Source organism: Balaenoptera physalus (assembly GCF_965194825.1).
Source record: "Balaenoptera physalus genome assembly, chromosome: 5".
In the NCBI taxonomy this organism is placed as follows: Eukaryota; Metazoa; Chordata; class Mammalia; order Artiodactyla; family Balaenopteridae; genus Balaenoptera; species Balaenoptera physalus.
The window spans coordinates 125,347,521-125,362,749 of NC_138884.1; the positions used below are offsets into that span (position 1 = coordinate 125,347,521).

The 15,229-nt window shown below is 34.3% G+C and overlaps 1 protein-coding gene across 10 annotated transcripts in view; it reads right to left on the reverse strand.

Moving 5' to 3' along the window:
• The window catches only part of LOC309661250 (bifunctional heparan sulfate N-deacetylase/N-sulfotransferase 4), an 823,039-nt gene that overhangs the window by 269,409 nt on the left and 538,401 nt on the right, over nucleotides 1-15,229 (reverse strand). Inside the window, exon 1 of one of the 10 annotated variants that reach the window (XM_082462804.1) lies at nucleotides 228-3,372. The exons of the other annotated variants lie outside the window; for them this stretch is intronic. The gene's annotated coding sequence lies outside the window, so the exon portion shown is untranslated. Of the gene's footprint in view, nucleotides 1-227; nucleotides 3,373-15,229 lie in introns of those variants that run through there. 10 annotated transcript variants of the gene reach the window in all.

Genomic DNA, 15,229 nt, shown 5'->3' on the forward strand with positions numbered 1-15,229 from the left:
ACTGTATTTTCCATTTAGAGTGCAAATATAACTTCCACAAAGCATAATGACAGGTAAGCACACATAAGCTGAAAAGGGAGACTGCATTTGGTTTAAAACTATAATTTGCTTCTACATAAATCTTTCACAAATAAAACTTTATTGTGTTCAACTTGTTTACATAGCTAAGCAACATATATTCATTTAATGCACACACCTCAGTTTCAGCAAATTAAGCAATAACTTACCTAGAGAAGCATTTCAATTTTTTTTTTTTCTTTTTCTAACTTGTATTTATCCGAGTTAGAAAATGAGATATCCAGTATGCAGATTCATCTGGCTCCAGGTTAATTTGAAGGAGCTTTCAGTTCATACAATCTGCCTTAATATTCCGAGAGCACTCTTTAGCGCCAGTCCTAGTATCTGGACTCTTCCAGCAGAGTCTCTTTTTATTTATACGCACATTGTCCTTTTCAAAACAAGCAGCCAGCTGGAATGATTCAAACCTCTGTTCAGCACACCGTTAAAATGCAGCTTCCTTCTTGGACATGAGAATTACACCAGGGAGCGGACCGAGTACAGCAGAAAGGCTACGAGAACTATTTAATCACCAGAATACCAGCTGCTCCGGCTCTGCTCTTGCTACTGCTGCTGTGCTTCTCGTTTAGCTGGAGTTGGTCTTTCCCTCCCCCCTCTTTCTCTCACATCTCCAGAACTATAAAGGCAGCTCTGCCGGATTATGATTGGCAGAAACAGCCAATTCCTTCGGCTAATCATCCTCAAGACTTTCAAGGACCTGGAGCTGTTGTGATGTCATCCAGTCAGTGGGATGTTACACATGAATACATTCCCACAGAAGCTAATTCAGCGATCAGCTGCATTCCTCTCACACCACGGTGATTGATTAGATGTTCCTTGCGGATTTGCATAATCTTTCATTGTACAGTTGGACTGTTTCCTATGAAATTCGAGAGTAAAATTCTACTTTGCAGCTATGACACTGTACCAAAAGATTCTATCGGGTGAAAAAAGAAAAGTTCACAACAGGGTTTTCTGTGGTAAATGTGTGCTAGTCAAGCAGGAGTTATGAACTCAACAAAAGCCAAGGATGAGCAGGAGGAAACTTGGAGAAATACTAGTGACCTACATATTCCTGAAATTAATAATAATATTTTAGATCATAATAAATGCTAGAAGAAAAACAATGAGTAGGCATATGTGTGTGTGTTAAGGGTATAAATGGTTTCATTGAGGTAAATTACTGGATTATTATGGAAAAGTTCTCTTCTATTCCCAGCATGGACAAAAATTATCTCCATGTCTCACTTTCTACTTGGCAATATAGGATGAGGATTACCTCTTTTTGTTGTCTACTAACTCACATTAACTCACAAAGATATTATATGTTGCATATTATAAATTACACTTATTTACGTTATGTAAAGTTCTTTGAACTTCTTCATTCAAATACATACAAGATAAAAGTAAAGTACTTTCAAGGGTATTTCTTCATTCCAGGCTATCTGATTCCCTGGGCTCATATTGTTTCGGTACATTCTTTAGTCTCCACCGTTTAATTTAATGAAATAAAATGTGTTAATGACAGTTCAGCTCGAGGCCCCTTACAGGCTAGAGAAGAGAGCTGCAAACTTTTCTCAAACCCAAAGTTCTATTCTGGTATGCTTGTGTCTTTGGTGAGAAAGAGTTCTGCTAGATTTGCTGGGGTGGTGTCAGAGACCCTTTCAGTATGCTGCAGGTAGAGGGGGGATTGTCCCTCAAAACACACATTTATTAATGATGTGGTCTTTGGGTGAATAATTTTAATGCACTCAGTGGTACTAGTGTTATTATGCTGCACAAAGTTTTGAGGGTCAGCAAGCTGTACGCATATGCTAAGTAGAGGATAGGAAAAAAATCTGGTAAATTGCAAAGACTACACCAGTTATTTCCTAACCTAACAACACTATCAATAATAGATCATGGATCATGTGTCAGTTATTTTTTCAGGTGCACAGGCTAAAAGTATACTAAAGGAAAAATTTGTATTTTGAAAATCCTCAAGACTCAAAGAACTACTTATTACCTTTTAAGAATGTTTGCAAAGCAAAGACGCATTTGAAGGTCAAGTCAAGAATTTCCACAGTGACTCACATCAAAAGACAAAATGGATAAATAAATTGCAGGTAAATAGTTCAATAATATCTTAATAAAATAATAATAATTAGAACAACATCAAGCCAAACACGAATTGCTGAGAAACAAAATAAAATAAATAAAAAAGCTGATTGAAGATTTTTCCATTTTATGGGGTTTCTCATACTAATAATGCCCTTTTATTTATTCAAGTTCAGTCATCATTTTTGTCTTACGTATACACAAATGAAAATAAACATTTTAAAATTACTCAATTTTTGTATCCTATTGATATATTTCTATTTTACAGCTCAATAAAGAATGCTACTTTATCAGAGTAATTTCAGTTACACAAAGCCATGGTGTTAAAACACGGAGGAGGATTTATATCCTTAGCTCTGGTGATAACCGTAGTTGGTAGGAATTGATTACAAGGAAAAGTTGTTGATATGTTTTTAATCCAGTATTAGTCTATAAACAATGCTGTAGCTAAAGAAACAACATTATTTGGCGTGAAATGAATAATAGAGTGAAAGCACTTTGACAATGTAAAAGTGTTGTTTACGATATTAATGGAAGATATATTAACACAAAATACATTAAAATATCTGTTAAACACTAACTTTAAAATAAAAAAAATCCAAATTTCTGAGTTCAACTTCCTAGTAGGAAAAGGGAAAAAAAAAAAATTTGCTGTGCTTTTCTCATTGTTTATTCAGAATTCAACATAGTCTTGGGGATAGAGGGTTCCATCAGATATACCATGTATAAATGATGGGAGCCAACCAAAAAGTGCTTTCCTTGCTACTCCTGGGGAAAGTTGGAGAAATTCATGGTGTCCATACTAAACAATAAAAATAGGGTAATCCCCAAAGCACCTTGAATAGTTTTCTTATAATTTCCTTTGTAAATTGTATTTTCCAGTCATTAAAAACAAATTTGTGAACATTTTAACTTTTATCATTTTCTAATCTGTTAGGATGGGGAAATGAAGTAAATGACCTTGAATGTTGTGAAGAAGAAATGTGATATGCAAGAGAAGATAGGAAGAATACCTTTCTCAAAGTGTTTTTTAATCACTCAACCTGTGTTCCACAATTTATAGGGCTTGCATTTAAGTCAGATGTAGCATCTATCCAGTTAGCTTGTAATAATACACATTATGCCAAGCATTTGCCACCTGCTCATAGTTGAATTTTATTATTTTTCTTTTGATGTCCCATGAAGTGCAATATAATTTTTTCTTTATCTATTAAGACATAGGTCTTAATAGACCTTTTTTTTTTTTTTTGTGAGCCATCATATATATTTTTATTTTATTACAAGATATTTTAAAATTTGAGCAGATACAACTGTGACAGAAAACCAGCTTCATACCAAAAATACACTTTCAATTACTTTATCAAGCAAATAAAAATTTCATTTATTTGCTTTTTCTAGTAGTTAATGTACAGTAAAAATTTAATATTGTACAAGAAAGACATGTAATTAAGCATACAAAAGGAACATGTATTCAATGTTCAGAAACAAAAGTAAAAATAAATAGCAATGATAAAACTTTGAAAAAAATAATGCACATTTTAATTGTGGAAAATATGATTCTTAATTATATATACAGTTATACTTAATAGAAAGCCATCTCTTCATAATTGCACAAAACACGGTCCAGACATATACTAAGTCCTCAACGGATCTTTAGTAAATTGAATTGAATATGTTGAACTAATAAATTTTTGGAGCTTCACATATTTTTATTCAGTTGCTATCAAAACCTCTTTTTTCAACTGAATTTCCTTGAAAGTTAAAAAAATGTATTATATGCATGGTTTTGAAATTGTAAAATTAAAAAAAACTTTGAAAATATTCTATAATACACATTTAAAATGTATATAAAGCATATAAAGAATACACCAGTGCCTATTTATTCAGTAGAAGAAGCAGAAACCAAACCAAACACATTTAGTAAAGAAAGAAACTCATTGTTTCATTTATATGTCAATTCGTTTTTTACAGTGAAAGACAGTAAGTATATCTACTAACAGAAATAATAGAAGAGTTCAGAAAAATTCAGCAAACAACGATTTCTAAAATTTCCATTATTTTTTTCTCATTAACTTTCTTTTTGTTAATAAATACTAAAGGCAAGTTTTAAATCCATGCATCTAAAATAAATAGAAATTTGCAAAGAAAATGCCAAAGAATTATTTACAAGTATCTTGTAGCTTCTATTTTTTAAAAACCCTTCACATGCATGTACAGGTTATAAATAGAAGATAGTATAGCTTTAAATATACATTTTTAGTTTTCCAAGTTTTATTTCTCTTCCTTAATTCTACTGCAAAAATGACAATTTTGAATAATTACAATTAAAATACTAATGGCTGAGTAATATTCCACTGTATATATGTGCCACATCTTTATCTATTCATCTGTTGATGGACACTTCGGTTGCTTCCATGTCCTGGCTATTGTAAATAGTGCTGCAATGAACATTGTGGTACATGACTCTTTTTGAATTATGGTTTTCTCAGGGTATATGCTCAGTAGTGGATTTGCTGGGTCATATGGTAGTTCTATTTTTAGTTTTTTAAGGAAATTGAGTTATTTGTAGTGAGGTGGATGGAACTAGAGTCTGTCACACAGAGTGAAGTAAGTCAGGAGAAAAACAAATACCATGTGCTAACACATATATATGGAGTCTAAAAAAAAAAAATTGTTCCAGTGAACCTAGGGGCAGGACAGGAATAAATATGCAGATGTAGTGAATGGACTTGAGGACACAGGGAGGGGGAAGGGTAAGCTGGGATGAAGTGAGAGAGTAGGATTGACATGTACACTACCAAATGTAAAATAGATAGCTAGTGGGAAGCAGCCACATAGAACAGGGAGGTCAGCTGGTGCTTTGTGACCACCTAGAGGGGTGGGATAGGGAGGGTGGGAGGGAGATGCAAAAGGGAGGGGATATGGGAATATATGTATATGTATAGCTGATTCACTTTGTTATAAAGCAGAAACTAACACACCATTGTAAAGCAATTATACTCCAATAAAGATGTTAGAAAAAAATACTAATGTATTTTACAATTTAAACTACTAAATCTTATATATGTAGGATTCTATAACATGGTACTACTTTCTGTCCCTTTTCCTTATAATTATTATTTTTTTAATCATGAGCAACTTTCTAGTTGTCCCAACCAACACAAACAAGCTCTTCTAACTCTTTTTTAAAGGAAAAAGCACGAATAGAAGAAACTGCTATGTTCAAAGTTTATGCCATTGGGGGGAAAAGCCTCTAATTTGGCTGTGGGTGACTAACACAAAAACTTTTATTTTTAAGGAAAAAACCTTCTGCTAGCAATTAGTCAGATAAGAAATCATGTGACAAAGAAAGAGCATAAAGTCAGCTTAGCTCCACTGGAATCATCTACATGGTGAGAAAAATCAGTGCCATGTAGCATTAATTATATAACAGGTATTCCATTCACATACTTAAATGGTATCTTAAATACACATGTGGATCTCTGGTTAGCAGGTTACTGAGAGAGGAATAAATGGAAACCACAGGTTGGAAGAAAGAATCTTCTTGCCAGTATCACTGTAGTGCATTGTTTTAGCAAGAAACAAATCAGCATGTTAATGCTTCAGATAAATCCTTTGAAGATGCAAAGCTTGAAAGGCCAAGTGAGGGAACAAACAGACTAAACAGTCCAATTCCAGTTTGGCTGACAACAGCTTAAAGGAACATGATTTTTAATAAATAGCAGATGTTGGCCAAAGCATTATTGAATCACAAAAATCTGTGCGGTGTATTGAAAGGGTAGCACACAAGTGAGACCCCTGGTGAGGGAGGGGAGTACAGCAGAAATTGAATTTATGCGTATTCCATGGTCTGATCCCTGTTATGAGAACGTTCAGTGAATTTCACTTTTTGAGGCTAAATAAAAGTGCTTAGATTTCATAAAGTACATTAATTAGGTCACAGCTCCATTGGGAGTCTCTTAGAATCAGAGGAGAATCTTTAAATACTGCAAAGCGCTTCAGTATGAGTGGGGTATCTACAATAGAGAGTTACTCTTTGTTTACTTCACTTCTCTTTTCTTTGTAATGTGTTCGCCAAAATTTCATTATGGTTTCGTGGCAATTTCCTTTTGAGTTAGGCCTTACAAGTCATTTTATAGCCTCTATAATTTAAATTCCGAAGTGCTCAAAATGAGAAACCTTCTTGCAGACCAGAATCCTAACATCATGGTGATAAATTTGTAAAAACTTTCTGTCCTAAAGGATATTTCATTTCATCTGTTAGTAAATTCGTTTTATATTAGGTATCCCAATATCATTTGTTTTCTGTCTGTTCCAGTCCTTTGGGGAAAAGCATCTCATTTATGCGCTACTCCGGCTAATGTTCTGATCAGCGTGGGAAATCGTAACGCTTCACCAAGGCTTCCTTAATCGGTCTCTGTTCTGTTAGCTCCTATGCCTCACTTGACATTCCCATTGCTCTGGGACAATTCAATGGATGCTGTCACTTTCTCCTATTTGGTTTTAGTACAGTGGTGTGTGTGCTGCGGGCAGGCGAAAGGGTGAGTTGTGAGCAATGGTACAAAAATATGCTGTTTGAAAGTTAGCCAGCAATGGTTGAAAGTCTCCTTTATGTTTGAGAGGTGATACAAATAAACATATGAGATATATGACCAGAGTCAGACTGTACTCCACCTGTTAAGCCCAGTGTTGCCTTCTGTAACCAGCTAGTGATTAGGTATACAGCACTATATTACTACCATTACCTGTCTTAGAGACACACACTAATTTTGAGTCCTCAGTCATAATCCAAGTAATGGAGTTTTTGCTTTTTGAGGACAGAAATCATATATATTTTTTTTTAAGTTATATCTTCAATACTTGGAGCACTGTCATGGCATAAAGTAGATATTTGTACATTTAAAAAAAATTAAACTTAAGAATGAATGAATGGTGGCAACTTAGAGCCAGGAAATAAGGAGGGGGTGCACTAATATTTATATACAAATATATTTTCAATGCAATCATTGCGCCAGTTCTATATTCCACAAATAGAAGCAACAACTCATTTCAAGATGAAGCCACAAAGATGTGTTATAAAGCAATTTTCCCCATGGATAAGAAAACCCAGATTAGTCTTCTGTTTTAGAACCCATGTCATTTAAATCTCCCTAATACTACTCATGAATAAAAATATTTTAGTAAGAATAAAGTCTTCATTTCTTCTTTAAATATTTTAAATATATATGTATATATATATATATTTGATTTGTATTTATAGAATCAAAGGAATGACATTGTAATTTCTAAATGTTCCATCATATAATATGATTTGTCTATCTTTTCTATTATAAGTATCATTTTATTTTAGTGCTTTAATTGGTGTTTCCCCTTTCTGAATAGAAATGATCATACATGAAATAATTATAGATTAACTGGAAATAAATATGGTACTCTGAAGATGGAGATATTTTACCAAAAGAAGACAAAACGAATAACTGAATGCAATATAAAATACATAAATAAAATAAATTAAAATGAATTCTGTAATGAATAAAGTAAAATGGTGCTGTAAACACACTACCTAATGAAGGAATGATAAATTTGTTTGCCAGCTCCGCTGTTTATGTCTGTTAGAATGTGAGGAAGGAAGCAGTAATTAAATTGAGGGGAAAAAAAGCATGTGATGAGTACAGAAGTATATCAAAAAATATGCTTACCACTCAACTAAAATCTTCAATATTTTAGGTTCCCATAGAGGGCAATATTGTATAAAAGATGGCAAACCAGAATCTGCCAATTCATCTTTGCTGTTATGCTTTAAAGAAAACTGTTGTTACCATAAATTTCGTGCTGTACTTCCCCTCAAACTCTGACTAATGTATAAAATGATGCACACAAAAACACAGAGCAGAGACCCATCAAACTCAAAGGAAATTAATCTGGTATCCTACTTACTGGTAGATTACTTGAGTGAATAGCTTCCAGTTTCACCTATAACTGGACTCAATCACTGACTCTCAGATAGATTGTATTCTATCATATAACTACTATATAGTTATATAGTCTAGTGGAAATATTAATGGAATAGTGTTCTCTTCTATGCCTGAAAAAGAAAGTAAACTACAAATAATATGAAAAACATGTCTATATTTCAAATCTAGCATTACTGAATCACAACAATCTCTGTTGTGTAATGAAAGGGTAGTACATGAGTGAGACCCTGCGTGAGATGTGGGAAGGACAGTAGATATTAACCAGGAATAAAGCCACAGTGCAGGGATAAAGCCACAGTGCAGGGATAAGGTGTGGAGAAGGCAAAGTTATACTTAGCTACAGGTCTTAAAGTTATTTCTATCACTAAATATGCATGCACTCATTTACTTTCCTATCTCTCTTATAACTTGAAAAATAATTGTCTCAACATAAGTCCCTTCATCTCCGAGAGGCTAAATATGACTACAACTTGAAGCATTTACTCTCAAATGACCTTTATAGTAACAGCTAATTTGTATTAAGATTATACTGAAAGTAGTAAAGGAGGGACACTGTGCATTGTATACTACCGTTAAATATTGATATTACTTTTAATAACCAGTTATCTGTAGATTTCAACATATGTGGTGATACAGAGTGCCTGGATTATGGGGCATGCTCTAATGGTCTATCAGATATGCCTCAGATGTAATTCTGAAAGAGAGATGACTTTCTAAGTTTCCCTTGCTATGGAATGTCCTTGCCAAGATTATTATGATGATATCATATAGGAAATACTCTAAGGCTAACATAAATGAACTAAAATGAATAAAACTGTAAGTCAGATTTTCAGTCCCTTAGTCATAAGAAATAGAAAACTAGACCTTTTATTTAGGATATTGCTTTCTACATGAAGGTCAAACCAAAGTAATATGAATTTAGTTTAAATTAAGTCATGCTAATCCTTAAAATAAAGTTCATTACTTAACAACTACAACTCCTCAAGTCTAAATAATTAATATTTCCCCATCTGCCAAATGAACTAATGTGTGTGTGTGTGTGTGTGCGTGTGTGTCTGCAATTAAGAGCTACATTTGGAACAATCTAGTTTATATCCCTCTCTTGGATTTCCAGATTACCTGGGAAGGAGTTATTCCTCCAGCATGAACCTGTATTTGACCTGACCCTTCCATGTCTAGTGTTAGGGTGATGTAGGGAAAGAAGGTATTTGTCAAACTTAACATTCTCAGTCACTGCTGTCAGCAGAAGTTTGTTTCAATATGCTTGCTTTCATAATACATTCAATATCAAAACTATGTTATCTTCAAATCATTTTTAAAAGTACTTTAGAGTTTACAAAAGATGTTCCCATAGATTATTTTGAGTCTCACAATGATCTTATGATGAATGCAGTAGTGTGTACATTGTACAGGTTAAAACATTGAGACCCAAGCAGCAAATCTGGAGTCTGCCAGAGGACTCAGTAACTTCCAGTCCTGTTATCTTTTCACTATACCAAAGAGTTTCTCTAAATGAATCTGTCTAGAGAATGCTCTTATGTATAATTCTGTAAACTGGATGACCTTTCAGGTGGCCATCTAAAACCCTATGCTTCATAAAACACTTAATGAGATAGGAGTCATGCTTTCAACCATTCTGTATGGCAAGTTATCAATAATTTGGCAACACTCACATTTCAATATCTGTTTCACAAATTCCTTGTACATAAAAAGTTATTTACCTCAGTACTGGTCTGAAGGTTCATATAGCAAGAAGGATTTAAGTTAGGCTTTAGAAATACTAAGCAGTATTGGGAATCATAGTCATTGAAATATGTTAATGAAATTTATGAGATTTTCTTTTCGTTTTATTGAAGTAGAGTTGATTTACAATATTATATTAGTTTCAGGTATACAACATAGTGATTCAATATTTTTATAGATTATACTCCATTTAAAGTTATTATAAAATATTGGCTATATTTCCTGTGCTGTATGATATACCCTTGTAGCTTATTTATTTTATATAGCTGTTTGTACTCCTTAATTCCCTACCCCTATCTTGTCCCTCTCCCCTCCCCTCTCCCCACTGGTACCATTAATTTTATCTCTATATGTGTGAGTCTGTTTCTGTTTTGTTATATTCATTTAATTTTTAGATTCTACACATATAAGTTATAACATACTTATTTGTCTTTCTCTGATTTATTTCACTAAGCATAATAGTCCCCATATTGTTGAAAATATCAGAATTTTATTCTTTTTTATGGCTGAGTAATATTCCATCATATATCTATAACCATCTATTCATCTTCTTTACCCATTCATCTATTGATGAACACTTAGGGTGCTTTCATATCTTGGCTATTGTAAATAATGCTGCTATGAACGTTAGGGTGCATGTATCTTTTTGAATTAGTGTTTTCATTTTCTTTGGATATATACACAGGAGTAAAACTGCTGAATCACATGGTAGTTCTATGTTTAGTTTTTTGAGGAACCTCCATACTATTTTCCATAATGGTTGCACCAATTTACATGCCCAGCAACAATGAATTAGGGTTTCCTTTTCTCCGCATCCTTTTCAACATTTGTCATTTGTAGATTTTTGTGGAGAGCCATTTTGACAGGTGTGAGGTGATATCTCACTGTGGTTTTCATTTGCATTTCTCTAATGATTACTGATGTTGAGCATCTTTTCGGTACATGTTGGCCATCTGTATATCTTTTTTGGAAAAATGTCTAGTCACGTCTTCTGCCCATTTTTTAAGCATGTTGTTTTTTTGTGAGACTGTACTTTCTGTACAATTTTATTTAAATCATACAATTTTTTTTTGGTTTGTGAAAGAGGGATGAACCAGAGAATTTCTCAGATCCATGCTATGATATCACAATTTAGATTGCCAGTCATCAAGTTTCTTTGACCTACAGCATGCACACACACATACCAGAAAGGAGAGTTTCATAAAATAGTTCTTACTATAACTGTGTGAATTGTAGTTAATACTTTCCTTTTTGTTCTATTTCTTTCCATTCCATTCCTTAAACATTTGAAATGCTAACTTTAATCTGTTAATATAAATGTACATAATGAGCCATGGCCTGCATTTTGGAAAAATAAGCAAATCTGGATTTATTATATATCTATACACTAATGAATATAAAAAGATCAAGTCATTTCCATAGTTTCATAGTTGGAACTTTTCCTAATATTTCCATGAAGCTGACTATTTTTACAATCTTAACAAACACTGGTTTTATTTCACAAAGTGACTGTCAATGCCATTCTTCAGAGAACACAGGTCCAAAGAGGCAGACCAAGTTAACATGTGAACACAGAAACAAATAGAGCTTTCAATTATACAGTAATAACACTGGTCTCTTAGTGTAGACAACAATAGAGTAACTAATATATTAATTCCGTTTAGGACTTTAATTGTTTGCAATTATAAATTCATAGACAAACACTTAGAAATCCCAAACTTGCAATTAAAGGAAGAAAAGAGTTGCCATAAAGCCATGGAAGGAAGCACTCAGTATTTTTTCATGGTTATTTGTGGGAAAACAGAAAGTCCAAACTTAACTGCATCATAGAAATCTTACTGCTACTTTATAAGGCTAGATTGCCTTTAGAGTGTCACTAATAAGCTTATTTTAGTTGGGCACTGTCTATAGTGACAATAGTTCCAAGCTAACTCTAAAGTAAAAAACAAACAAACAAAAAAAACACATGCTTTTCTTCTGTGAAATGTGCAGCTAAAATTTGAGGAAAAAATAAATTAGTGCTTCAGATTAAAGAAGAAAGAAGGAAAATGAAGTGGGATGCATTACTGACTTTACATTTTTACTCCTGCCAATATTAAAGCCCTCTGTCACATTACTTTCTGGTTCCTTCCAATAAGAAGGCTACCATATTTCCCCACCCCTATACTTTTTGATCTGCACAGCCGTCCCCAACCTTTTTGGCACCAGGGACCGGTTTTATGGAAGACAATTTTTCCACGGACCGGGGTTGGGTGGTGGGATGGTAATGCAAGCAATGGGGAGCGATGGGGAGCAGCAGATGAAGTTTCACTCGCTCGCCCGCCGCTCACCTCCCGCTGTGCAGCCCAGTTCCTAACCGGCCGCAGACTGGTACCAGTCCTTGGCCCAGGGGTGGCGAACCCCTGTGCTACAAGATGTGTTTTGTACAACAGAATGAGGAGAAAGTGTCACTATGCTAGTTCTAAGCTAAGTCCTGAGAGACATTATGGATTTCTACTCTCCTGTCATTTCATTATCACTGTAAGACCATGCCTGGACATGTGGCCCAATGCTTCCCAGTTAAGATGTCCTAGTCAAGTGTGCAGTTTAGAGCAGAGCCCTTGGCTGACCTGTAGATGCATGAGCAAGCCTCGTCAAAGCTAGCAGAGCCCAGCTACATCAGCTGATCTCAGCTGATCTGCTGATTCACGAGCAACACAGGAGAAGAGAGAAAGAGGCAGACTTTATTAATGCAATGGACGTGAAAATAAATGAAGCTTTGAGTTACTTATTAATATTACCCTCATTATGTAAACAATAGCATAATAGCTAATACATTAATTCTCTTTAGTATTACAGTTGTTTGCAGTTGTGAAGTTTCAGATAAGCACTTAGAAATCCAAATCTTAATAGTTTTAAGGAGTAAAATAAATGCATATTTAAATTGCTGAATTTTGGGTAGTTTGTTACATAGAATTATTTAACTAACAAATAAAGTTGCTTTCCTCTGTGTCTAAAACCATTCTTAAAAGATCTATTCCTCTTAATATTTAGATTATTTGCACTGAAGCAAGAAAAAATAATGGTCACATGTTTCCTTATCACTAGCATTTATTATATGATTTTGAAGATCATTTATTTATCCATGGTAAGACTTTTTTTTAAAAAAAGCAAACTTTTGAAAATGTGACTTCATTCTGTTTAATTCTGTGATTTCCACAGAGCAAACACATTCTATATCTCATAACAAATTTGTTATTTTACTGCAAAGATAAAGATGGATTTCAAAGTCTAAATGTCAGTCACAGACTCAATAGGATTTTTTTCCCAGTAAAGATATGGAGTAATCCATATTAAAAGTTAAAAAAAAAAGAGAATTTTGCTTTGGTACTAAATGATCTTAAATTTATGAAGGAAGACTTTTTTTTTTAATTGGCATCACTTTTGAAAGGATTAGGGAACCATCAATTTTACTGTGAAGCAGCAATTGTGGGGAAAGCAGACTGAAGTATAATAAAATGCATTCATAACTAAGGACTCCAAACAAGTTTTCATGCTGGTGTAATTTAGTCTGCTTTAAGTAAAAACAAATTAATATTTCATTGATTCATACTTACAAAGATCATTATTTTTTGCCCAGTCAAAAATATAAAGCAAAGAAACAATAACCTCATAATTTGGTTTCTAACTTGAACAAGGTAGCTGTTGATTTGCCCTTTTCTCTTTCTGTTAAAATTAACTGAAGACATACTATCAATAATTCTTCTGTGTGAGAAATATATTACAAATGGTACACATCAAATCCCTCATCTTTTGGATCCTAAGACATGGGAATAATAATAACTCCCAAATAATAATATGAAGTAGTTATAATGACTTCAACAGTACTAATGCCACCACTGATTTCACCAAGCAGCTGTGGTTGACAACAGCAGCCTCGATTTCTTGAACCCTTGGAAGGGTCAGGCAATGTGCTAAGTGGTTTGCACTTTCTTCATGAAGAAAATTCAAATTTTAAAGCAATATTCAAGCCAAGTTGAGACAGGTCTTGGGTGAACCTTTTATAGAGTGCATGGGTTATGTAAATGTAGGCATTTACTGTCCACAATGAGTTGAGAAATAAGAATAACAGTAAAAGAAAAAAGAGAGGCAAAGCAGCTAATAACAGAATAGAAATAAAGTTGTAGCCTCAGGACAATGTTTATAGCAAGCATTGAGTAAGCCTGGTATCTTCTAAGCAATTTACTTTTATTAACTCACTTAATCCCCATGGAAAATCTACCTCATAAGATACAAATGAAGATACTGGAGCACAGAGGGATTAAGTATCTAAATTGCCCAAGGGAGCAGGATTGGCATCTGAACTTGGTTTGTCCAGTTCCTGAGTTCAAAATTTTAACTTCAATGCTATAGAAATAAGAAGCGAAGCACTAAAATGACAAGAGTGTTGGGCTCTTTCACTCCATACTATCTAGAGCACTATTAAATCTTTCAATGACGTATTTCAAAATGTCCAAATTATGAAACACAGAACAATGTCACAGTGGAAAACAAAGCACAACATTAAAGCATTACTAAGATAATTTTAGAAGCAATTTATTAAAAAAAGGAAAAGCCCTGCCAGACAATAATCAATAAATTGAATAAGTAAATAGCAATTAAAAAGAATGACAGGGCTTCCCTGGTGGTGCAGTGGTTGAGAATCCGCCTGCCAATGCAGGGGACACGGGTTCGAGCCCTGGTCTGGGAAGATCCCACATGTCGCGGAGCAACTAGGCCCGTGAGCCACAACTACTAAGCCTGCGCGTCTGGAGCCTGTGCTCCGCAACAAGAGAGGCCGCGATAGTGAGAGGCCTGCGCACCGTGATGAAGAGTGGCCCCCGCTTGCCACAACTAGAGAAAGCCCTCGCACAGCAATGAAGACCCAACACAGCCAAAAATAAATAAATAAATTAATTAATTAATTAATTAAAAAAAAAAAAAAGAATGACAGCATAAGACAAGAATGTACCAAATCATATGAGAAACTTATGAATTAAGCAGCCTGGTTTGACATGGACAGTTCTGGTTAATTTCTATCGTTCAGGAATTCTGTCTACTTGGTTTAGCATTTTTCTGGATTTTTTTCATTTTCTTTAAACACACTATAAGTATTAATAGTTACATAAACGTGCATGACGTTGGTGGACTCCCATTTGCTACTTCTAGCTTCTGCCACATCTTCTTCTTGTATCATGTGCCAACTAAAAATTGTCACTTGCCATTTGCCTCTACAAGGATTAAGTCACTAGCCACTGTGGTTGCCTACCTTCAACATACCCTGAAAGGAGTTCAGGGCAGAAATCAGGAATGAGGCACTCTGTACTCTGGGAAAACTG